Consider the following 6341-nt stretch of genomic DNA (forward strand, 5'->3'; position numbering starts at 1 on the left):
GCTACTACTGTCTTCAAAATGCCATTCCACTGCTCTATGTAGCCAGTTCATTCAGGATATTAGGGAACATGGTAAGACCAGTTAATTCCACGAGCATGGGCCCATGGCCACACTTTTGCTGTGAACTGAGTTCCTTGTAATGCTGTGTGGAATACTATGGTCGTAGATGAGGCATTCTCTAAGTCCACGGATGGTAGTTTTAGTAGAAGCATTGCACAAAGGGAAAGTGAATCTGTATCCAGAGTAAGCTCTATTTCAGTAAGGACAAAACACCATTCCTTCAACAATGGAGGTGGATCAATGTAATTAACCTGCCACTAGGCAACTGACTGATGACTCTAAGGAATGGTATCATATCAGGGGCTCAGTGTTGGTGTCTGTTGGCAGACTGGGCACTCAAAGGTAGCCTTGGCCAGGTCAGCCTTGGTGAGTAGAAGTCCATGTTGCTGAGACCATGCATAACCTCTATCCTTGTCACCATGGCTACTTCATCCATGAGACAATTAGGTGATGATAGGGGTGGCTGGAGAAAGAGGCCTACTGGTATTCACAGAACAGGCTATCTTGTCCACTTTATTAAAATCCTTCTTTGCTAACCCTTTGGTGAGCACTCACATGGGGCACAAATATCTTCACCGTTTTTGCCCATTCAGTGCCTATCCACATACCTCATCTCCAAATTTTTTTGTCACCAATTTTCCAGTTATGTTCAACTCCCTGACCATCCAGCCAAATCATTGGCCACAGCCTATGAATTGGCATATAATTGAATATCTAGTCATTTTTCCTTCTAAGCAAAGTCAACCAGGGGGACTGCTCAAAGTTCTGTCCACTGGGAGGATTTCCCTTCACCACTGTCCTTCAAGATAGCCCAGAGATGAGCTGTAGTGCTGCAGCTGTCCACTTTTGGGCGGTACCTGCATATCATACAGAACCCTGTGTAAACCAGGCCTAAGTCTTCTCTTTGTCAGCTGATCGTAGGGAAGTTCCCACGAAGCCACAGATGCAGGCTGGAAGAGAGAAGGCAGATAGCAGAAGTGGGGACTATGGAAATTTGGCCTACTTCTTCATGTAACTTCCTTGTGCCTTCAGGGCCTGCTCAGGCCCAATCATGTGTATACCGTTTCCATCTGATGATGGAGTGTTGCTGTGCATATCCAACTTTGTGTGCTAGTGGCTCAGATAACAACCAGTTCATGATGGGCAGCTCAAGTTGCAAGGTAACTTGGTGACTCCTCAACTACCAGTCTCTACTAAGGCCCGGTATCAGGCCAAGAGCTGTTTCTCAAAAAGAGATTAGTTATTTGTTGGTAATGGCAGGGCTTTGCTCTAAAATCCTAAACCAAGATTCACCTATAGGGACCTCCCAGAAGCTTTAAACAGCATCCCTATCTGCCACTGCCACTTAAACACCACTGGATCTGCTGGATCATATGACCCAAGTGACAGAGTAGCTTGCACAGCAGCCTGGACTTGTTGCAGAGACTTTTCTTGTTCTAGGCCCTACTCAAAACTAGCAGCTTTTTGAGTCAATGGATAAATGGGCTGGAGTATCATAATGAAATTGGAAAATGTTGCCTCCAAAACCCAAACAGGCCCACTAAGTATTGTGCTTCTTTCTTGGCTATAAGTGCAGTAAGATGCAACTACTTATTGTTCACCTTAGAAGAAATATTCCAACATGCCCCATGTCACTGGATCCCTATCAATTTCACTAAGGTAGAAGGTCCTTGAATTGTAGTCATATTTATTTCCTTCCCTCTGATGCAAATGTCTTTCCACTAAGTCTAGTGTAGTTTCTACTTCTTGCTCACTATGTCAAATCAACATAATGTCATCAATATAACGAATCAGTGTAATATTTTGTGGAAGGGAAAGGCAATCAATATCCCCATGAACTAAATCATGACATGGAGTTGGAGAGTTTATATACACCGGACAATGAAGGTGTATTGCTGGCCCTGCCATCTGAAAGCAGACTGCCTTTATGGACTGGTATGAAAAAAAAGACATTTGCCAGATCAATTCTGTCACCTTACTAAATAATGCTGAAATAAATATTTCATACATAACTTTTATATTTAAAATGCAAATTATAAATATAATATACATATTTACTTGTACTTGTGCAAATAATTACACAGGCCTGAGTGAAAGGGAATGTTCTACCTTTCTACCTTTTTTTCAGTGACAAATTTCTGATAAAATTCCTTTTTACCTAATGAATGACTTCAGTTTCAAGATATTCTAAATGCATTCAGTTTCCAGTAGCTCTGGGCACACATTGTATGCTAGAACTTGGTGAACTTGAGGACTGAAAGAGGTTCTTGGCCTGCTTGTCTGGGAAGTGCAGTGGTTCCTTGCAGACCTTTTGTCTTCACTATTTTCAAAATTTCTTCTGGGTTGTCTTCTTTAATGGTAACTAAATAGAATAATGCTTTTGGTGAAAGGAGAGCTGGAACCAGGGGGAAAAACCTGCACGTTACTTCCCGACCATTTCTGCCACCAACCCAAGCTGTCTCTATTCTGTGACTTCCTACCTCTTCAGGTGGAGTCACTACATAGGGGGGATTAAACACCAGAAGATCAACTTTTTCCTTCAATCTCTAGCAAGACTTTGACCAAATCTGTAATAACTGGTTGAATGTGGACTTTGTTACAGCTTGCTGTCTCTAGCGTACAAGCTGCTGCCTCAGGGTTGATATCAGTGCACATGTACAAAGCCTGAGGACCTATCATAGAGGCTAGGAATGCAGATACTACACCAGACCCCTACTTCCAGGCATATTTCCACTCCCGCCAGCTCAGCAGCTGCTACCTGGATAGCGTCCAGAAGCAGAAACGCGTCCTCCACGGGCTCATACACGTTGCTGAAGGCACCGCCATCCACGTGCCCGTGCAATTGCGTGGGGAAGCTCTGGGCTGCCATCTTCCTTCACTGCCGATGCCAGGCTTTTCTTTTTGCCCAAAAGGCCTAGCAAGATGCTGGGTTTTGTGAAGATTTTCAGTATTCAGTTATGCAATTTCAAGAACCATGCTGTAAAAAAGTCTCCCACCAAAAACAGAGTAGGGGAAATAGATAAAATAACTCTGACAGTGAAATTCTGTCAGATAAAAGCAAAGCTGAGATAAAGGAAAGCCAGATAAATACACCCCTCCACAGACCATTAGCATTTAGCAATTTATACACCTACAACCCCAGATTTGAGTGAATGGACAGTCTGTAGTTTGGGGTATAACCCAAGGTTTGTGAAGTCCCCAAACTCCTACCATCAGTCTCAGGCTCACATTCTTTTTTTTTTTTTTCCCCACTAAAATATTTTTTGTGTTGGACTCAGTCAGTCTGAGGCTCTTTTGGAGGCCAGTCCTGGACCACAGTATATTCTCTACACTTCCTAACTTGAGGCAGGTCCTGGCATGACCAAGGATCTTCCTCTCTCCCCGCTTATACTTCATTGTTTGCATGGGTTTCCTATGGCTACTATACCAAATTACAGCAAGTTGATGGCTTAGAACAACAGAACTTCCTCTCTCACAGTTCTGAAGGCTGGAAAGAAGTTGCAGATCAAGGTGTTGGCAGGGCCACGCTCTCTCCAGAGGCTCCAGGGGAGAACCTATTCCTTGCCGCTCCAGCCCTGGTGGCTGCTGGGCATTCCTTGACTTGTGGCTGCATGACTCTAGTCTCTGCCTCTGTGGCCACCTCGCCTTCTTTTTTGTCAGTGTCACATCTCCCTCTGCTTCCCTCTTAAAAGGATACAGGTGACTGCAGTTAGTGCCCAGTTGGATAATCTAGGATAATCTCCCCATCTCAAGACCTGTAACTTAATTTCATCTGCAAAGTACTTTTGTGCCAGGTAAGGTGCCATGCAACGGCTCCAAGCATTAGGACATGGACATCTTTGGGGAGGGGGCACATGATTCAGCCTATCATACTGTTCCTGATTGCTAAGGCATGGCCTTTCTGTCACCTGAAGGTAGAGGCTAAGAGAAGAGAGCCGAGGAGTATAACTCAGTTTGGCATCATAGGGCATTCCAGGCTCCTGGGGCCTTCCTTTATTTAAACTACCAAATATAAAACACAATACCAGTCAGGTTGAGAGCCTCCAGATAATCGAGTAAGTGATGGAAGGCCTTTCAAGCAACCTCAAAACTCCCTTTTGGAGGATTCACAAAAAGACCTGTGTTTGATTCAACATACCATGTAAATTAAATACCATGTAAACCAAAGAAGTCACAGGCAGAGTCTACACGTAAAGGTGCCGGGGAAACTGCACCACATCATTTTACCACCTTTTTAGTCACCCATTGCTATGAGCAAATAGTTAATCATGTAAGGCTTCAACAACCTCTTAGTGGGCCAGAACAGAAGTTGGTGGCATTTGAATGTTTCAATCTGGCCCATAAGTCTTTGTGGGTTTCCAGCATGACCTTAATCTAAAATACATTCTGACCTAAATCACCTGGCTTTGCTAGCCTGTGCCAACCAAATATACTGGATAATTATGCAGTATTGGACTTTGCACTAGTTGGGCATATGTATTTAGCTTATCTTATCAAAGACAGCAATCCAGCAATGCAACTTGGAAATGTAGAAAAACCAGACCTCAGCTGCAGCGCTGGATTTAATGGGCAATGCATAAGTAATGAGAAGAGCAATATGTGAAAAATAAAAGCAAGGGACCAAGAAACCTTGCCAGTAAGCTAGTGAAACATTGAAAGTTTTCCTTATAAGCTTCAAAGCCTGCTTGCTCAGCTTGTGACGTAGGCCCACCCTGAGCTGCTCTGCAGTAAAGTCTACTCTGTATTCACTCTGAACACATTCATTTTGCAAAATGTCCAGTAATAATAATGTCCCTGAGCTGCTAATTGATTGAGAAATGCGAGCTTTATGATGGAGGGAAGGCACAATTAATTATTATTAGATCATGCAATTTATTAACTTTAAGGGCAAACAAAACCTCAACTGCAAGTGTTTCTTCATATTTCCTGTCAGAAAATAGACTTGTCACGCCACTGTTCTCTGCTATTAGCAATGTCATCACCTTACCAGGAATAGAATTTGCATATATTGTCACAATATAAAGTTTTCTCATAAATATAGTTGGGAGCAGCTAATTTAGGGAATGTTTCATCTAAAATATAATTTGGCCATCATGTCTAATAACTGGATTCAAATGTAAATGCTTTTTAAGTATCTTAAATATCACAGACTTAAAAGTAGAAGTCATGAATTTGACATTGTTAGAAACCCATCAAAGGTACTCCCCATCTGTATAGAAAAAAAGGTTCAAAGCTATAAGATTGCTTTAAAAAGAAATACTTAAATGGCACTTACAAAATAATCTTCCCTATATGAATTAATACTGATACTATACTGTTTTCTGGTCCTAAAGTATTTTCTCAGTGAGAAGTCTGATGTCTTTGGGAATCACCAGCTTATAGCTATAGGCTACCTACTACTCTGAAAAACCTCTTTAAAAAGGGGAAACCATAGATTGAAAAACATCCTCAAGAAATAAACCTAGAAATCAAGTTTTGGATCAAGTTTGGATCAATATCCAGACTTTAGTCTAGGGTATTCTCTCTGTTCCTCACTCCAGGCATCTGACCTCTCACCACTTAGTGATTAGTTATCCTACTAGTCATATAAAAATTTTACTGAAAGTGTTTTCATATATATATTCCATCTATTGGGAAACTATCTAGATTATTTGCTTGAGAATGACAGATATCCAGCTCTGCCATGGTAAACTAGGTAATGTATTACCTTTGTATACCAAAATATAATATATACTTTGCATAAAGTATATATTATGTGTACTTTGTATACTTTATATACATTATCTTCCTCCCCGTGACTTATATAGCCATGGAAAGAGAAAGGATGGAGCTAGTCTTAGGGATATGTATATCTAGGGACTCAAATGCTTTGGGGACTTTGTCTGTCCAACTTGTCTCTGGTCTTTTCTGCATTCTGGCTTCATTCACTTTGTTACAAGTAGAATTTCTTCACATAGCAAGGTACATGGCACAGACCACTCTGGGCTTGCAGCCTCCTAGCTTAATGATCCTAAAGGAAAGAGAACTTCTGTCTTCCAGGTGTAGTTGAAAATTCCAGGGAAAGGCTCTTGGCTTACTTGAACTACATGATTATACATAGATAATCCCTAAGGACAGGGAAATGATATATTATTAATAATATAATATAACTGACCTAGCCTGAGTAATGCACCTATAATACCCCTTTGATTAGTAGGGCAAGGGCTGTTTGTTAATAAATTAGTAAATTTATTAACAAATAATGATAAGGTGTATTAGTTCATTTGGGCTGCTAGAACAAA

General features: G+C 41.3%; 1 pseudogene; it reads right to left on the bottom strand.

The window, feature by feature from the left end:
• Nucleotides 1-2291: 2291 nt before the first annotated feature.
• On the bottom strand, nt 2292-2929 carry LOC123568709 (methyltransferase N6AMT1-like; annotated as a pseudogene).
• Nucleotides 2930-6341: the final 3412 nt, after the last annotated feature.

Source organism: Macaca fascicularis, chromosome 14, assembly GCF_037993035.2.
Source record: "Macaca fascicularis isolate 582-1 chromosome 14, T2T-MFA8v1.1".
In the NCBI taxonomy this organism is placed as follows: Eukaryota; Metazoa; Chordata; class Mammalia; order Primates; family Cercopithecidae; genus Macaca; species Macaca fascicularis.